Source organism: Accipiter gentilis, chromosome 13, assembly GCF_929443795.1.
Source record: "Accipiter gentilis chromosome 13, bAccGen1.1, whole genome shotgun sequence".
Classification (NCBI taxonomy): domain Eukaryota; kingdom Metazoa; phylum Chordata; class Aves; order Accipitriformes; family Accipitridae; genus Astur; species Astur gentilis.
This window is the reverse complement of record NC_064892.1, coordinates 33,014,588-33,034,307: the sequence shown is the minus strand read 5'-3', so window position 1 is coordinate 33,034,307 and position 19,720 is coordinate 33,014,588. Positions and strand designations below refer to the sequence as shown.

General features: G+C 37.8%; 1 long non-coding RNA gene across 21 annotated transcripts in view; it reads left to right on the top strand.

The window, feature by feature from the left end:
* The window catches only part of LOC126045241 (uncharacterized), a 107,901-nt gene that overhangs the window by 48,958 nt on the left and 39,223 nt on the right, over positions 1-19,720 (top strand). For 15 of the 21 annotated variants that reach the window (XR_007507985.1, XR_007507975.1, XR_007507984.1 and 12 more), the window contains exons 3-5: positions 7,531-7,621; positions 14,443-15,597; positions 16,212-18,937. This is a non-coding gene — a long non-coding RNA (uncharacterized LOC126045241). Of the gene's footprint in view, positions 1-237; positions 493-7,530; positions 7,622-12,990; positions 13,057-14,442; positions 15,598-16,211; positions 18,938-19,720 lie in introns of those variants that run through there. The other 6 variants (XR_007507987.1, XR_007507978.1, XR_007507976.1 and 3 more) reach the window with 6 other exon arrangements.

Sequence of the window (19,720 nt, the reverse complement as noted above, 5' to 3'; positions counted from 1 at the left end):
GGGAGGGAGGGAAGGAGGGAAAGGGGGGGAAGAGGGGGGGGGGGAGGGGCGGCATTGACAGCGAGCGCCGTGTCCGTAGCGCTGCCTCAGCCCGAGCGGCTCGCGCTCGCTCTCTCTCCCCCCCCCCCCGCCTTTCCCCGCTCCACCACCGCCACCCCCCCCCCCCGCACGCCAACCCCCCCCCCCCTCCTCCTTCCCTTCCCGGCATGCCCCAGGGCAGCGGGGCTGGCTCTAACGAATTTGAATGAAGAGCCCTGCTCTTTCGGCGCCATTTTCGAGTGATGCCCGATCGCATCGCTGCCGCGGGGGAGCACAGCGGCTCAGGCGGGCCGCCCGCCCGCCCGCCCGTTCGTTCGTTCGTTCGTTCGTTCGTTCGCTCGCTCGCTCGCCCGCCCGGCTGCCGCTAAAAGTCATCTCCCTCTTCTCCTCTCCCCCTCGCTGCCGCTACCAGCGCCGCGCTTCGGAGCGGGTGCCGCTCACCGGCATTAGGCGGTAAGAGCCGGGAGGGACCGGGCGCGGCTGGGGCAGAGGGAAGCGGGCGGGCGGGGGAAGCCCGTTTTCGGAAAACGGGGGGGGGCGAGTTGTACCCCGCCGGGAAAAGTCTCCTCAGGAGCCCGGCGGGCGGGAGGGAGCGCTCCCGGGGGCGGCGGCAGGTCTCGCCGCTGGCTCCTGAGGCGGATCTGTCACTCGTTTCCCTCAGCCTCAGAGGGTGGGAGCGGGCGGCAGCGGCTGCCTTCCTCCGGCAGGTAACCCCGCTTCCCCGGGGCGGCGGCGGCGGTGGCGGCGGCGGGCAGCATCTCGCCCGGGCGGGGATCCCGGCAGACCCGCTTACACCCCCGGCGGTTCGCCCCGGGGAGAGGGGAGCGGGGGCGGGCGGGGAAGGCGGTGGGGAGGAGGAGGAGGAGGAGGGGGGGGGAAGACGCGGGACAGCCGGAGCGGAGGGGTCGCGCCGCGGCCCCGGTGTGCGCCCCGCTCCCCCGTGACATGACATGACAGGCTCGCCTCTGATCTACCCCCCCCCCTCCCCGCTCCTTACCACCCCCCCACGCCGATCCCTCCCTCCCGCCTTCTCCCCCGCCTCTCCGCCGTGGAAATTTCGGGGCAGCGCTCGGGACACGGCGGCTCCTGCTTCCCGGCTCTGCAGCAGCAGCAGCAGCCAGGATGACTTCCCCACTTCCATGCACATCTCCCTTTCTCGCCACCAGCCCCCCCCCCCCCCCCCCCCCCCCGCGCCTCCTCCTTCCTCTCTCCCCGTGTTTTCGTAACCCGGATTAATGCCCCTTCGCTCTTTCTCTTCCCCCTCCCTTCTCCCACCCCCCCAAATAAGAGGACAACCTTCGCTTTTTTTCTCCGTTTGTTTCCTTTCCATGTTAGCAGATTAACTTCTCCGTTTAAGCGCTTTCTCCACCTCCCACTTAAGCGCTTAATTTCCCGTGTCACGATATCGGAGCCGCCTTTAGCAGAAACCTGGGTGACGGTTATGCTGCCACATGCTATCACATTTATCATCTCTGTCCCTTTGGGTATTAACGGAGGACCAAAGTGCTGTTCATCGCGTATTGCACAGGGCTATTTTTTCCCCCCTCTTAGCGTTAAAACGCGAGTTTCCTTCCTGAACTAGAGGTGGGGGGGAACATAATCCGAGGCCATTTGAATCGTGCCAGCTATTTGTAGGTGTTTTTCCTCCCCTCCTACACCCCCCAAAACCGAGTAAATACCCTCCCCGTAGATAGCCCAGCCTAATACTGTGATCAGAGCTGGCCATTCACCTCCTCTTCTCCGCCTACAAAATTCTCCGTCTCTGTCACCCGGGTCGCTATTTGTCATTGGCTTAGCTATTTTTTGGTGGCTGTTTCTATGTCATTTCTCGGTGGCCAGCAGCTCTCGGTCAAACGTCGCTGTATAAGGGCGATCGTGCTTATTGTGATAGGCGCCGAGATCGCTCTCGCAGTCGTATCTGCCGAGCGATCCCCCCCCCCTCCCCCCCCCCAGCCGCACACACAGAATATGTGACACGGTGCCTTTTCCTCCACGACGCCGTTTAACCCTCTCGGGGCCGGCTTTGGCGTGGGCGCTCGCGTTTCGGAGTTGCACGCACCCAAGACATCTCTTCTGTTTTTTTTTTTTTCTTTTTTTTTTTTTTTTTTCCTGATTGTTGTTGTTGTTGTTGTTGCGGCGGTTCCTCGGTGGGAGGGCGGGCAGGGATAGCACCGGGCGGCGGGGCAGGCAGCTCCACAGCAGCGCGGTGAGCTCAGGCGCTGGCAGGCCAGCGGGCTCCTTCCCAGCTACAATTTCTAGCGTTACTTTTTATTCCTCTTCCTACTTCCCTCTTCACTTTCGGCCGCCCGGCCGTTTTTCGTTGCCGGGGGTGCTTTGTTGGTTTTTGGGTTTTCTTTTTTTAAATTTTATTTTTTTATTTATTTATTTATTTTCCCCCGGAGGCAGGAAGGCGTATGGATATTTTCCCCCGTGCCGTGGGATCGGCGGGCGCTGGGGGCTGCCGTCGAGCTGGCGGGGCGCGCAGGATGCGCAGCGAATGCAGCAGCATCGGGCCCCCGTTAAGGCGCCCGTTCAGCGGAGACTGGACCGGCTGCTGCCCCCCCTGGTTGCCTGCGGGGACGCGGTGCTGGGGCTGGGAGGTTGGACCGGGTCACAGCCTTTCCCCGCTCCTCTTCACCCACCCACCCCTCCAACCTCCCCCCCCACCCCACCCCCCCGCACATCCCTCCGCGGCTTTCAAAGCCAGAACCGGCCGCCTTGCGCTTAGCACCCTCGCCACCGAAAATAACGAGTTAACCGAAGAACGTAGGAGGGACGTAGAGAAGAGTTGGGGTGCAGAAGTGCTGTACAAAAGATTTCTGTGTACATGGCTGAGAGCGTGTAGTCTTAAAGTGAAATGCAAAACTTAGCGTTTCCAGCATGGCAACTGGATTGTGATTCAAGGTATTTTCTGTGTAACGCAGAAATACAATAGTTCAAGGAGGCTTTTCTGCCTCGAGTCCTTAGTTTCCCTGGAGCCTCCTAATCCAGTACACAAATTACACTTTTTCGGACCTTTTTTTCCTGGGAATAGCTGCCTCATTTGCCTCTGCAATTTATACCTTTATGCCCTGATAGCTAGAAAATTCAGTTTAATCTCTCAAATTGTGATACTAGTAAGACCCTATTGAAATTTAGCCCTTGTTTCTTTAGATTTACATCATTACTTTCAGAGTGTTTTCAGAAACGTTTTTAACAGTTAGTATGGGAATGTGCACAAAGCTGTTTCATTGTAGCTGGGTATACTTCGAAATAGCAGGATTTGAAGAGATTTACACTATTCAACAGTGGAAGTGCACTCACAGACACTGACTTTCACTTTCAAGGAAATAACTGTCCTGACTCATAGCTAATTTAGGAAAAAAAAATATCTATAATTCAGTATTGTACAGGTGCGTATGCATTTTTTTCCCCACTATTCGACAGTCATGTTCAACAGCATACAATTTATACCTATTTTTCATTTTAATTAAAATCTGTGCTTAGCACCTATTTGACTACATAAAACAACTGTTCTTTTCAGCTTTTTTATTTCTCAGCTGCACCATTCCCATATTTTACAATTACATAAAGGTGGGTGTGGCTAAAATGAAAGCAGTAGGCAATCTAATACCAATATATAGTCTATGTTAAGTAGGTTTTCCTTTCTAATATTTTATGTATTCCTTATTTTGAGATATTTGGGGGCAAAAAATCATGTAGCTTAAATAGACCCTTGTAGAACTGCTTGCATTTTTCACCTTAGTTAAAATGTCAAACATTAACTGGGATTACTTGGCCCTGGAAAAGTTACATTGGGAGGAAATATCAAATGAACTTAAAGATCTAAACATATATATTTATATTATATCGACAAGTGAAAGTTTAAGTTCTATGCTTAATAGAATATTGTTTAGATATACCATGTAGCAGTGTTTGTGTATTTTTTTTAATTTTTTTAAATTTTTTTTAAATTTGTTCTTTTCAGTCTAATCCTTTATCTTGATTCTTAGGAAAAACATCCAAATAAGCTTCAGTTGTCTTTTTTTTTTTTTTTTTTTTTTTAAGCCCATTAAGTTATACTGAAAGTTTTTAAGAGGTAACCTTTCATTTTATAGATATAAATCTACTGAAGCTTGGGGTAACTCTTGAGTTTTTTAATTTTCAGAAATAACAGTAATTTAAAAGTGTGACTATATATCTATATGACTTTTTCATGTATTAGGGTAGTAGTATATAGGAAGCTTACTGCAGTAACATTTTAAAAGCAGACTATATATATACGATAACAAGGTGTCATGGGGTTCTTTTTCTGTTTGGTTGGGTTTTTTGCTTAGCTTCTGGAATTCTGAACTTCTTACTATTCTATCCAAAATGTAATGTCATGGAAAGAATTTTGCTGCTAAATTGTAGTGTTTATTTCCTTTAATTATCCTTGTGAATAGTAAGTCAGATTCTGTAGTGAAGTGCAATTGGGACTGCATACACACTACCTGTCTGTGTACACCCTGCCTGCAAACACTGTAGGGAAGGTGCACATCTCATCCATCTTGAATGTCAAAAGTCATCCTAACAGGTGTATCAATGCTTTTCTGTAACACTTTTCCATGTGTACAAGCACACGGCCTTTCTTTACATAAAAAGTAGCCATGTAACTGTTAGCATTTCTTTTATAGGTCCTCACTGGTTTTTGTTATTTGCATTGGGAAGCAATTAACTACTGAATATATAAGGGAGAACTGAGAAGCTTACTCTATTCTACGAATATGTTGCAGGTATTTTGTTTTGTAGATACAGTCATCCACCCACACCCAAAGGCCCATTGCAAGTCATTCCAGCAATTCGCATCATTACAAACTGTCAAAGGTGGAGCGCATCTTGGACTAGTTTTGTCTCTGTGAAAGAAATAGGGAATGAAATCGTAGGTTTTTGTGTACAAACAGAAAAGTATTTTTATGATAAAGTTTTTAAAAGTAAAAATAACTTTATGTACACCAATAAGTGTTCTCCACAGATTTTTAATTTTTTTTTTTAACATATATGTATTTTATTACAAGTTCTAAACACTTAACATCTAACACTGGAACCTGATCTCAAAAACTATGATCTCTTCTATTATCAGTAATACTTGGAAAATTGTGTTTGAACAGGCTGCCCAAATTACTCTTGTACATAGTCCTCTGTGACTCCTCTCACAGTCATCTATTTTTTTCAATAGAACCAGTAATGTATTTTGAAGATAGGAAACAAAAAAATTGATATGCCCCCAAAGACGAAGGGGACATCAGACAGAGTGGAGATGTGTAGCCACAGATTTCCAGCAACTTTCTTTTCACTCAGTGAAAATGTTGCTTTGCAATTTTATTTTTGTTTTGTGCACTATTGGCAGGAGTTACGTAGAATTTTTAGGTAACTGATGTGTTAGTATATAACAAGCTAGATAAGTTAGGTTTCAAAAGGAATTTCTTTATTGAAAAATATCTTAATTTTGGATACTGGACAATTTCAGAAATGGTTAGAATGAGCTAGGTATAAAAATTTCTACCCATGTTTAAGAGGGTGTAAAGCAATGTCTGTACTGATTATTTTTTTAACCCTTTATTGTAGGTTTTTAAAACACTCGAATTCAAATAAAGAAACTTTGGGCTATATCTATTCACTAGACAGTTGATAATACCACAGCTGAGGAATAGTTTTGATCTCAGCTTCGTATGTTGTGTGAGAACTCCAGCAGGCTTGCATGAATATTAGAGGAGGGTAGTAGAACTTGAGCTCTAGTGCAGCTAACACTTAAAGTTTGGCAATTTTTTACTTTAATTTTTGCATCTAATAATATTTTAGTGTATTGTTAATAAAAACAGGTTCTCTTTACAGAAAATATTATTTTTTTTAACTTTATATAATTCTAAACACTTTTCCATATCTCGGTAATGAACAGTTGCTACTGTATAAAGATGACCTCATGCACACACATTTATTACCACATATACACAACAGTAGAAAATGCAAATTATGTACATTTAGCTTTCATTTTGTTAGAAGCTTCCTGAGATGTCTTCTAAAACTGAAGATGATATTGTTATATTGCTCAAAACTGAAAAATAGCAGTGACTTTCAGTGATCGTTATTAATGTCTAAAGGAAACCACTGTTAGAAATAGGACCCCCCCCCCACCCCGTGACTATTTAGTTTGTTTTCAGACACTGCAATGAGTGTATCCACAGTAAATAGATTATTAATAAACTTTTCAACCTTGAATCTAGTTGCAACTGATTATTTTATTTCAGATTAACTAAAATTCACTTGAAGATTTGGTCTGAGAAAAAGATAATTACACATCGAATAGGGCTTCAGCTTGTATTTTCATTTTAAATGGTTTTCTATAAGTCCAGTTTCAGTATTAAGTATGTTAAATCTCAATATAAGTGTGGCGGGGGGTGGGGGCGGAATTTTCAGAAGAACTTCTGTGTTTTTTGCTTAAGAACAGAAACTTTTTTTAAAAAGGTGAAATAGAAGATGTGTGGAATACATGAAAATAAAGACAAATTCCTTTTCCTTGTTAAAGCAGGATGCTTATTGTAGCTGTGAGGGGTTTTTTTAGCATTTTCTGCAATACACTTAAAGAATAAAGAACAAATTTGTGGAAATATTTGTAAACAGGTGACCTGATCTAGGCATCTGCTACTCATTTCTTAGGCATAGGATGTGTCTTGTCATGGTATCCACAGTGGAAAAGTAAAAATAAAGTCAAAATAAATTTAAGAATTTGCCTGTGTGAATGCATCGTTTCCTCCAGTAGATATTTGACTATAGTTACTGCCTCTATCGAGTTATATACTCTGTTCTTACCTGAGCATGGCTAATTAGTCTCATGGCTTTTTTTTTTTTAAGGTTTTAAAATTTTACTTAATCTCTCAGAGTGTATTATGACTGTAATATTTCCATTACATGTTTTTTAAGTAGCTAGTATTTGTAGGCTACACTTGAATAAAGCGAATAATGGTACTGCTTGAAGAGCAAAAAAAAAATTAAAGCTCCTTAAAGAAAAACACTATAAGTTAAATACTTAACAGCCAGTAGCATATTTTAGGAAATATGACAGTAGTAATCACACATCCATTAAGTAGTTTACACTTACCTGTTTGTTTGTTTGAGGGTGAAGGGATAGACTGGGGGGGAGGTGGGGGGAGAACAACACCCCCCACTCCCCCCCCCCCCCCCCTTTTTTTTTTCTTCCTCTTACTTTCAGCTTAAAATGCTGCGGGAAGAATGAAAGCAGAAACATGCTAATCTGATTTGTTTCAGGAGGCTTCTGATAATAAAGAGGCATATCACAGGTGTTCCTAATCAAGTCAGTTTGCTTAAAAAAAAAATAAGTATTTTTAAAATTAGGATTTCCTGTAACATAGACAATGCAAGGGTCAAGTTGATGACCTACATCTATGTTTGGGGATCAACCATGAAACTGTGGGTGTTGGAAATATGTTATAATACATGACATTTTTATTGCAGGTTTCGACCTTTCAATAGAGAGCTGATTTTGGAGAACGGCTTACTCCTGTGATTGAAAAACTCTCTGGAAGGTTGATGGAGCATGAGCATGGTATATATTATATTAACATTTCTCTTATTACATATGTTCTTTATTTAAAAAAATGTATATGCTAGTGTAACTTATTCAGATTATTCAAAATAGGCCAGTTCTGCTTGGTTTGTTCAGGATTTTTTTTATTCCTTAAAATAATTCTTCTTTATACTCCTTCTGTAAAATTATAAAAGACTAAGTAAAAGTATTCGCACAAGCTGTGCTCAGAAGGAAATGAAGTGGCCAAAAATATGCATAAAAAGCTGAGTTTGCAGCAGCCTTGATCATTGGAGTTGTATAAATTCTCCATATAGTATTGTTCTCATATTCTTGTCTTGGGAATTACTCCAACTGCAATGTTGCTAATCCAAAAGCAAAGTATGGATGATATGGTGTTTATTTTTAAATAACTGTATTTTTCTGTTGGGAGGGTGTGTTAATAGAATAGAGAGCTGAGTGCATTTCAATGTACTGTGTAGAATTTGTTTTTAAAGGCATTAATAAACTAGCTACCTGACAAGCAAAGAAGCAGAAAACAGGGAAAAATGGTCTTCAAAGCCCTTCACCTGTACCAGAATAGTCAGAAATTTTACTTATTTTATCTGTGGGTAAATAGGTACTACATAGTAAAACGGTGAACATTTAAAAATAATTGATATGGACTATGCTACACTCATATTGCAAGTCCTGGTTTGCACTAAAAGTACTAATTTGGCTGAAACTGAGAAATCTATTCAGAGTAATCATAACCTATCTACTTGTATATGAATAATCTTAACTAACCATTTACATAAACAATTGAAATTAAAATAGTAACTGCTCTTGGATTGAGTAAATTTGTTTAAATACTAAATGGAGTAGTAAAAACTGTAAGACTTTATCGTCAGCAAAATATATTACAGTACAACAAATTTTATGAACATGTCGTGACTTTAGCAATTCCAGCTTTCAGCTGGAATCCAGTTTTTATCCTTAATCAAATCTGTCTGTCTTCAAGAGCACATTTTTTTTGTAGGAAGTAATTGTACCATAAAATAAGAGAAGTTTTAAAAAGCAAAATTTTAGATTATCCCAGTAACTACTAATTTATACCAAGCAAATCCAGTGAGGTGTAAATTTCATATTTCCTCGTTGTTGTAACTAATGGCTAGTGTAACTGAAGAATTGCTGGCTTTTACCAGTAATACACCTCCTGTTATAGAAGTATTTGAGGCAGACATGTTCTGAATATATTTTTCATATAATACTATGATTTTAGGGTAGTTAAGACCTCCTATGGAAAATTATCAGTTGAGAAACAAAACTTTGAATACAGAAAGTATAGGGAGTGAAACATAACTTTTATATAAGCTTTGCAGTTTGTGATTAGTGAGTAGGTAATTCTTTTAATTTTTAATCTTTTCTTTCTGTGATTAAAAATCACAGTGAAAGTATTTTTATTAATGCTGTAACAGTGTTTGGGTAACATGCCTAACATGCTCCCAAATAAATAAATATTTCACAGTCTGTCTAGAAACTGTGCTCTGAATGTACTGCATTTCTGTTGGGTGGGTGGTTGTTTTTTGGTGGTTTTTTTTTTTTCCTTTTTTCTTTTAGTTTTCTTAAGAATGTAAGGATTTCACAGAACACTTCTTTGAATTTGTTCATTCTTTTTCTTTTTTTTCTGTACAAAAGAAATTACATTCTTGTTAATGAAAATCAGGATTATATTGCAAGGCAAAGGTATCTAAGGCTCCCTTGTGACATATTTAAAAGGTGAAAGTTTGATGGAGTGTTCCTTGGTCTGACATCAGTTCAGAGTATTTCTCATAGATTCTTATTCAGCAACAAAATATGGTTTCTGGTTCACAACTGTAAATCAAAGGGATTTTAAATTTAGGGCCTAATCCTGCAAACTTTTAAATACACAAGTAGCCCTAATGACTTGCTACCATGAATAAGGATTTGCAGAATCATGTTCTCATTATATGCAAGCTTTACTTCCTTTAATGAATAAAAGATATTAAAGTATGTTGAACTTTGAGACAAGTCTAAATAATTTTCATAAAGTCCAAAGAGAAGAGTTTTGCAGTAATTGAGTCTTACTCATTTACAAGCTCAAATATCTTTCAAGAGTGCTGCAGTTGTCAGTTATCATTAGAATCCACTTTCTAAGTGTTGATTGGCTCTAGAACATTTTTATGCTTAAATTTGGCCCTCTTTTTTTTTTTTTTTTTTTTTTTTTTTTTTTTTTTCCTAGAACTGTTTTGTATTTGGTAGTCAGCATGGCTGTTTCATGACCCAAAGAGTAGGTGAAACTTTCAAGAGAGATGTGGGGTGTGTTTGTTTTATTTTCTTACTCTTAGCCTGTGCATTGTAGTTCTTATTTAGCAAAACTACCTTTTTTTGTTGTTGGAAGTTGAGCCTGAAATAAGGGCTGCAGTGCTGGCCCCTTAAAAATTGTTAGTGTGGCTATTGCAAATTGTACGCTTGACTTTGTAAACTGTTTTGCAATATCTAATTGTAATGAAGCTGGAAAGATAAAAATGTACAGACTTCTTTGCTGAAGTGCTTCTCATGTAATTTTTCATGGCCAGTTTTACTATTCGTACTGTAGGTATACACTTGAGGCTCTACAGACCTTGTTGACCGAATCATAATTTGAAAGCTGACAATGCATGCTTATTGCTCATCTAACAGAACTGTTGCAGATTACTTTGTCAACTCATCTATGCTTTCTTTAAGGACTTCTCTTGCTTTCCAAAGGCAACTTAAATAATTTTCCTGAAGGATATATGTAGTTATAAATGCAATCCATGCCTAGTTATTACAACACGTGTAAAATCAGCCATTGTTTGAAACCCTATGATATCTTAGGCATGGCTGTTCTAAGTTTTGAAATCTGAAACAACTGAATTTTCTGGATTTTGTTAGCTTAAACTAGATCTGGCCCTAACATTATTTTAAAATGGAGTTTTGTATACTATTAGATTTAAATAGACATTAACTTTTATTATTAGATTAGGCATTTAATGAAACATGTATATAGGAAGGATTTAGGACTGGTGTACTTACACCTCATTTTTCCTTGTCTGTTGATAAAATCGTCTTGCAAGGCAATAGTAAAAGTAAAACAAATGACATACAAATTCTTCAGGAAAAATACTTAAAACATGCTAATTGGGATATTTAAATGCTTATTCTTCTCACTCAAATGCAAATATATGAAAGTAAGGTATTGCCCCTTTTTAAATTATTTTTTATTTTATATGTTTATTTAGTTATTTCAACAAAAACCTAAGTAGAAATTTATGTAAACCAATACATTTAAGCTGTGGGTGGGGGAATGAGAAATGTAATCAGAGTTCTTAAATGTTCAACTACTGTATTGATGGCTCGTTAATCCACCTTTTTTTAGACTGCTGTTCGCACACTAACATGGAAAGGGGCATGTATGGAGATGCAGTTGCTAATTGAGTAGTGTGTTTGAATAAACCACTGTTTCTAGCTTTGTTAATTTTGAATTTATTTTATATACATGGATACTCACAGTAAATTTTTTTCTGAGTTTGTTGGGGGCAGGACTTCTTTTTTCAGAGAACAAGATTTTTCTGTTATTCTCAATTTTTACAGCAATATTTTGAGAGACTTTTTTAGTGCTTTTTAGCCTAAGATAATCTATTCAAAGCAAGAAATCAGCAATATCTATTTTTTTAATTTGTGCAGTACTTAAAAATCTTAGTAATGTGCAAATATCTCTAAAATATTTATACCTTTCCATTAACCCACTAAATTTTAAGAGCTTGCTCTTTATTTCCTGTGAGTGTCCTATGGGTTTTTTTGTCTTGTGGGTTTTGTGGGGTTTTGCTAAGCCTTCAGGGCAAAGATTTTCATTATTTTATCCATCTGCTTCTTAGTTGATATGAAGAGTGATTTTTATTTTTTTTTTAATTCCCCCTTCTCCCCACAGAAAGAAATGGATTTAAGTATTAGTATGGAAGTTAACACAAACATTTCAAAAGTATTGTAATTATGAACATTATTATAGTCCCAACTTTAACTGATAATTTCTTTCTTCAAAGTGGGTATAGCATAATATGAGTCAGTTTTAGATTTAGACAGGATTTCCAGTGGATCTGATAAATCAAAACATTTGCATCAGAATTTCTGTATTCTTCTGGAGCAAAATTTTCTCTTGGTAGAATGGGTAGATACTGTGGTCTTAAGCATGTTATCACTTCAGTAATTCTGAAAACACTTTACTTCTTCCTGTTACAAGCTAGTCCATATTTTAGTCAAGATCAAGAATTAGAAAAGGAGGATGCTCCATCTGTTGTGAAATGTTTTAATGGCTCTTATGAGAAAGTCTATCTCTAAATCAAATTATGTATTCAAAAGTCTACTGCAGAACAGAGTTCTCTGTTGATACTGTCACACTTATGTCAGTGTCTTGCACAGGCAAAAAAACTCCTTATCAAAAAGAATGGTTATGTACTGGTTACCCTGTCCCCGTGTTCCCCAAAACCAAAAGATTTTTTCCCAGGTTCTCAGGAGAAGGGAGAATGATGCTTTTAATGCCAAGCACAGGGGTTATGCAAGCAGCAAATGTGTATTTTTCTTCATCTGTTTTAGCACCTAAGTCTAACAATAAGTTTCAGTTCTCAAGCAGAGTGAGTGTTAGTTAGGGATTGTAGTTCTGTATGACCACAGTAGTTTTTTAAACAAATGGTCATATGTTCGTCTTTAATACTATGTATGTGGAAATCCATAGCCCGTATGATATCCAAGTGTTACTAATATGTTCTCCATGCTTCTGTAAGTCCTAAATTCATGGCCTTTCTAATCAATTCAAGAGTAGATAAAATATGGTTTGAAATAAACTCACAGGAAAATGCTTGCACTTTTCTTTCTGGAATCACCAGGTTTAAAATTTGGATCTTCATTTGCATGGTGTCTGTTTTGCATCCAGGTTTAGAGTGTAACTAGGAGACTTGAATTAGCAGTGAGAGAATAATTCCTTCCAGGGTATTAGTACTGCTAGACTGTGTTCTGTTTTTACACCAGCAACTCCTCAACTTTCATTAAGGTTTTGATCCCAGCTTTGTCACTGTAATTAGAGAGAATTTGGCTGTGAATACTGAGTGTTTGTTTCAGAAACTGATATTTTTCTGAAACTGCATAAGAAACTAACAGAAATGTAAAATACAGGAATGTTCATCAGTTATTTCTTAAATTTATTGCCCTTGGTTGTTGGGGCGGGGAGGGGGGGGGGTTGCTGCTATTTAGATACACGGATGTCTTCTTGCATTTTTGGTGTGTAATACCTAATTTGTCAACCTCACAATCTTCTGACCTGAAAATGATCATTCCAAATGCTGCTCAAATTTTTGTGTTTGTTTTATTTTTAGATTAATTAACTTATGTTGCTGACCCACTTTCCATTATGTAAAACCTGAACAGAATTTGTCATTGAGGTAGGAATTCATGAAGGCTAACACTAGAGGGCAATTCAAAGCAGCAGTTTACCCCAGAACAGTTACGGGTGCCTGTGGCCCTGTGTTGAAAAAGAGGGAGCCTATGGAGACTTTCCTAGGGTCTCCCCCAGGCAAAAGCTGGTCTTTGTGATTACCCTCCTAAATCATTTATTTAACTCGCTTCTCATATCCTTGAGTGCTCCACTGAATGAGGAGCAAGTTAAGCCAGTTCTTATGCTTTGCATTAGAAGTTAAGAAACATCTTCCACAGTGTCTCACCTCACTCACTCTTGCCGCTGTCAAAAAGGCATAGCTTGTTCAGTGGTGTTTTCTGTTCATTTTGAATTTGCTCATGTGCTACATTGAACCCTTTGTCTGAAAGATAACTGGGGTTTGGGAGGTAAAGTAACCTTGCACTGAAACTTAAATGCCTTTTGTTAAGTATCAAGGAAAATTGGATATATGGTGAGTAAAATATATTCTTACAAATTTCTTACAAAATACTGCAAAGTTATGCAAATTAATAACATATTATAAATAATTCACTTCATTAAAAAACCCAAACCAAAACAAAAAAAACCCACACCACAAACAGGATAAGGTATCAGACAAGTACTTTCTGTCCATAATTTTATCAAGGAAACTATAATATATCGAATGTAAAAAAAAAAAAAAAATTAGTTGAAGTAAGGTGAGCAATCAGGTGCTATACTTAATATTAAACTGAGGAGGAGAGATCATCCCTATATATTGTGCAAAATTTAAACAATTTATCTAAGTGCATTTTATAATAAATTACAGTTTTCACAGTTGCAATGTTCATTATAGTTTTCACAGTTGCAATGTTCATTATAGATTTACAGAACATCCTGAATGCTTGTAAATAATAACCTGTAATGCAAATGGTGATGTCGTGGTTCTTGAAAAGCACTCAAGAATTATTATTTTAGCAATGCAAATTCTCTCATTATATTGAAATAAATGTACCCAGCCACATAAATACTTGTGCCACAGTACAAATTTCAACACAAGGGCATTCTATAAGTGTGTGTATCTGTGTTTATACCTATCTCTCTATCTAATTTTATATATACATGTATCCTATATTATTATAAATTTTATGTGTACTTACATATAAAAAAGCTAATCTAAGATTAAAATGGCATGATCATTCCAACACTCTGTACCAGTTTATCAAGTAGAATTATCTTTGCATTCTTGTGCACAGTTTACTATAAATGTCTAAAACTTATTCTTGCTTTAACTGCTCTCAAGGGTGTTTTTTTTATAAAGAATAGTTACTTGCAATCACTCTGGCAGTGCCACAAATCAATAGAAGTACTACAATGCATTGTTACAGTAAACATTTACACCTGTTTTCTGCAGGTCTGATCAGCAACTCCAGTGCAATTTGAAAATATGTAATCTGCTGGCAATGATGTGCCCAACCTTAATCGGTGCTGGAGCCTTTGGAAGAGAGGTTGTGTCACCACACTGTATATAGTCCAACAATGACTGACATTGATGAATCTGTGAAAGAAGAAAATAGTTTTCTCGCTTCTTAATTTGCAAAATGTGCAAAAGAAAAAAAAAAGAACATGTGGAATTTAACCCACTGAAGTTGTTAGATGCTCTGGGGTTTAGGGGAGGTTTTTGATTTTGTTGGGGTGTGCGTGTTGAGGAATTAGTTGATAGTCATATACAGCGATAAAGAAGTCTTAATCACACAGATGAACTCTTGATTTTGAGAATGTGAATAGTTATACAAAATCTAGCTGAATGCTCAAGTAATACATGTAAGCTTTTCAGAATTGAATCCTTAGTTTTTTGCAGGTAAGACACTACCAATTTTAAGGATAAGCCTTTTCATGCCAACATGACTCATCTTTTTTTTTTCCATTTACCAGCTTGATTTTTGGCCTTAAATCAAAGAAATAAGTTCTGTCGTTGAGTTAATGTTAAGGTTGTCTTCAGAATTTTGTTTATTTGAACAAAGCAAGAACAAATGTGTAAGTACCAGCAATGTGCAGACCAATATTGCAGTATTGGTCTGTTCTATCTTTAAGCAGGTGGTTTCATGTGGCAGGCTGGAAGAGAGACTCTTTTTCTTCCCAGCTTTTGACAAAAAGATGACGCATATGACTCAGAATTAGAAGGGGAAATCTGCCAGTTTGCATCAGTTCCTTAACTTGTGGGCTGCTATTCACCACAAGGAAAATCAGTATACTCGTACCAGTGCTTCTTGAGAGATGAGGAGTAATCGTTTCCTTCAGAAAGTGTAGGATGATTGGAGTAGGCCTTTTATATGTTACACTAGGCTTTTCCTATAATAAGATATTTTTTGATTGTATTAAATTTCTAGGAAGAAAAAAACCAAATAATGTTCTTAAATGCTACATTTAATGTTTAAAATAGGAGTCAGACATATTACAGCTTAATGCAGAGTAAAAGCAAAGGTATCTGCTTCCTTTTGAAAACATAAAACTTCTGTTTTGCTGGCACCGAAACTCAAAAACCATTGTAAATCTCTACAGTCGAAAGGTAAGTTTTTTGTGGTTTTTTTTTTTTTTAAACCTAATTCCACATATCTGAATCTCCAGTTCCAGCTTTTAAGTTAGTAGGACTGAAAAAAGATTAAATATAGTAACTTTGAGGGCAGAAGCCATCTGTTTTGAAGGGGAAAATAATTACTTGAAGTAAGGAAGACCTGATTTTCAAAATGTCATGCTTTAGACCTGCTGAAAAAGATAGTACACAACTTAGTGATGATTCTGATTCTTTCATATAGGTTTGAGTTATGATGGAGAGAGACTTCTTGCAATACTGATATTTGGTCAAAGAACGTCCTGTCAACTAGCCTTTTATTTTAAAAAAAATAGTCATGCTAATTGTTCAGAGATTAATGCCTTCTTTTTGGTTTGTGGATATTTACTAGACAGTTTGATAGGGCTGAGTACAATTCTGACTTTTTTTTTACTAGTAGTGAGCTTTAGGTATTGGATTATAAATCTTTTGCTTAATATATTAACTTCTAGTTAATTCAGCGTGGTTTTACTTTAAGCTTGTTAGTGAAATATTGAAAATCTAGCTTAATATAAAGCCATAAGAGGCACCCAGCATCCTTATCTCTTTTTCTTTTCTTTTTTTTTTTCCAGTGGATAAAGTTATTTTCATTTGGCAAAACTATTGTTGTTTTGAAAAAGCATATCGTAAGTGAAGTTCATTTTGTAGCTAGAAAAATGAACTTCACTGCTTAGCAATCTGTGTCAACCTTGGAAAGCACCATTTTATTTTGCATTAGCTCAGTTCTGTGAGTAGTGGGTCCCACTGATGGGGAAGTGGGGAACCAACCCATAAGTGTTTTTGAAAGGGGGTATACACATCTGTGTATTAGATGGTATCTTTTCTATGAATATTTCACAGAGGGGTGAAGGGAAGATTAAAACAGTCTTCTGAGTTGCTGCTTCTGCATATTTCCTCAGCTACCATTGAATAAACAATAATCTAAGTAGATACTATGACTAGGAATCTGCACCCCAAAGGTGTTGAGGACACTTGAAACATCTGCTGAAGTGACTAATTAAATAATGAAGTTGTAGAAATACAGCTAAGGGTTGGAAAAGCTGTAGCAGTTACTAGGAGGTGTTCCTCTGCTGTTAACTAGTGGATTCCCTTAACAGTTGAGTTGATTTCTTCTAACAGTTAAGTCTCACCTTTTGTAAATCATACAGTTGTCTGGCATTTTATAGAAGTCATGTAGGGATGATGTCAAGAAAAAGACAAATTTACTGTCTAAGCCAGAAGGCAGGCTTACAAAAAGCAACTTCTTTCAGGACACGAAAAGCTCTTTGTTCTGTGGCCTTGGTCTTTTTGTGCTTTGACCCTTATTTTATAGCATTGTCACTCTGACCCTAAATCTTTGGAAGCAGACATGCAGCAAATTTAGCCCTTTACAAGTAGGGTTGCATTCTGAGCTATGGGCCTGGTTTTTGTCTTTAGGCATTGTGGTTCCATACAATGCTGAGATGTAACAAAATAAAAATTTAAGATTTGTGGTTTTGTGTAGTGCAAGTAGTATTACTTACATATTGGGCCAAGGGGTTTTTTTTTGTATATATATTGCTATATTATATATTGCTATATTACTGTCCTATTATTTATTATTATTTACCAATTTCAGATAAGATAGCAACTAGGAAGGCAGTCTGGTTAACACTGACTAATGTATTTTCCACTTTCCCAGCAATACTTTGGAAACTGATCCTGTGCAGAGACCACCAGGGTTCCTACAAAATGCTGCTTAAGTATTAAGTATTCTGTTGAGGACAAGAAATGCTTTGCTGTACGTTATGGAGTTAGAAAATTTAAACAGCAATACCTGCATGGCTTGCTTTCATGAAAGACTGGGTGCCAGCTTAGGAGAGCACAAAATCTTACATTAGGCCTGTGACTGCTTCCGGGACTAAATGGGCAAGTCTTCTGATAATTTAATAAAATTAACTTAGTATTATTATTATTCTTTAAGAAAGCTAGAAATTATCAGCTATTAGCTTTCTGTCCTTTTTGTCATGTTTTTAATTTTTATCGGGACGGGGGGGGGGGGGGGGGGGGCGACAATCTAATATATTTAAGAGGAGAACCTGTTTCCCTATCTTACAAACCAGCTATGTAATGGAAAGTTATTATTATATGGGTATTGTTATTCGAAAAAGGATTGTTCCACTTTCTCTTTTAGCAGCAATGATTCTATGTACTTTAGATTGTGTAAACTTGAACTATAACCATAGGATAATCTTTTCTGAAGGTAATAGTGTAATAATCTAAGGATATGTTTATTGGAGAACTTGGGGGGGGGGGGGAAGGTCTTGATTTTTTTTAAAATTTATTATTATTTTATTTTTTTTAATCTGAAAAAGTTATGAAATTTTTTTTTAAATACTAATACAGAAACTGAAGTTGTACTTTAAGACAGACCTGGCTTTCTTTTTGGTAGATCCACTAGACTGACTGTTAATATTTTTTGTGATAAAATCAGGGGGAAAGGAACATTTTAATGACCACTATGATGAAATATAAAACTTACTTTGTAGAACTTAGAAAAATAGCTTCTTCGTTTTTCTTAATTTTGTATGTGTCCTTTCAAGCAGAAAGAATGCTGGTACAGATTGAAAGTGTTCACACAGTTTTCTTCCTGTGTGCATGCGAAAGGTGCAGGGAAGACAGATTTTTAAAAGTTATGTGCAAGCTATACCAGTGCAATCAAGAGGGATCTGGAAAGCTTTTCTGAAATACAACTTTTACAAACTCTGTTAGAACCCAGAGCTTGTTACACTTTACAAGTTCCCTGTAAAGTATTTCATATAGCAGTCTAGTTAATGCATCAACATCTGACAAAACACTCATTAGAAGCTGGGAAAAGAGGTGGGAGGAGTTATTCAATTTTATTTTTAAGCTAGAGTTGATACTAAGATATACTGATAATATACTAAAATATACATCAATAATATTTGTGTGCTGTATCAGCTTCCCTTAGTTCTGCTTTTTTAGCTAGCAGTCTGTAAAAACTGTTGACTGTTTGACATCCTGTACTTGTTCAAGTCAGAACTGACTACCTTTAGTTTCTTGCCTTCCACATAAATCTGCTGCATTTTGGTTGCTATTCATCGCTCCAATAGAAGCATCAATATTGTAGTACCAAATAACTGGCTTTGCTTTGGTTTGTTTTCATGACTGCAATAGGAGGAAAAAAAAGTGCACCTCATACAAACGAATACGTGAGTCAAGCTATTATTAGCAGTGGTTGGAGTGCTGAAGTGAAGTAAAAAGGATGTAAAACTGAATTTGATGCTGGTAGACCATAACTGCACTTCCAAATTTCCAGGTATTTTTGTACTTCTGAATTTCTTATTGGTTTTACTTCCTGGTTTTTATTTTTAGCTGTCTTTGTTATTTTATGTTTATCTCATGCAGTAGTTCTCCAGCTAGTCTAAATATGTTTGTTCGTGATCCTTGGAGAAATGGCTGGACACATGATACAGATTCTCCAAATTTAGTAACGGTAGATTTCAGCAGTTACCTGCTTAACTTTCTATTATTATTTTACATTGCAAACAACTTCTGTGGTTCCCCCAGTCTTTTGCCATGGTTATATGGGGAAAATTGTTGACATGATCAGGAAATAGTTAACAGACAGCCCCTTTTTTGTCAAAGTTTGTATGCTCAACCTTACCCATGATTTACAACCAAAACTCCAGATCGGTGCTAGTTATCTCTCTTCAAATATTCAACTTTGTCTTCAGAAAATTATCCAAAGCATTAATTGTGACTTTTTAACACAAATTGATAATAGTCTTAGAAATATTCAACTACTTGGTAGAAGGTATGGGAAGATCTATTATACATGGAGAGTGTGTATAAGCTTGATCCTGAATGACTGCTCCTTTTTGAGGTGAAGTGGGGCTAATTATTGCTGGATTACAGTCACTTAATAAAAATAAAAATTAAAAATAAAATAAAATAAAATAAAAAAAAACAAAAACACAAAACCAACCCTAGCATAGAATTGCTAGGTTAGACACAGACTGATTTTTAGAACTGCAATCTTAAACATGAGTTCAAAGTCTTACTGTTACTTTAAAAGAATAGCGATTAAGGTGTATAGTTA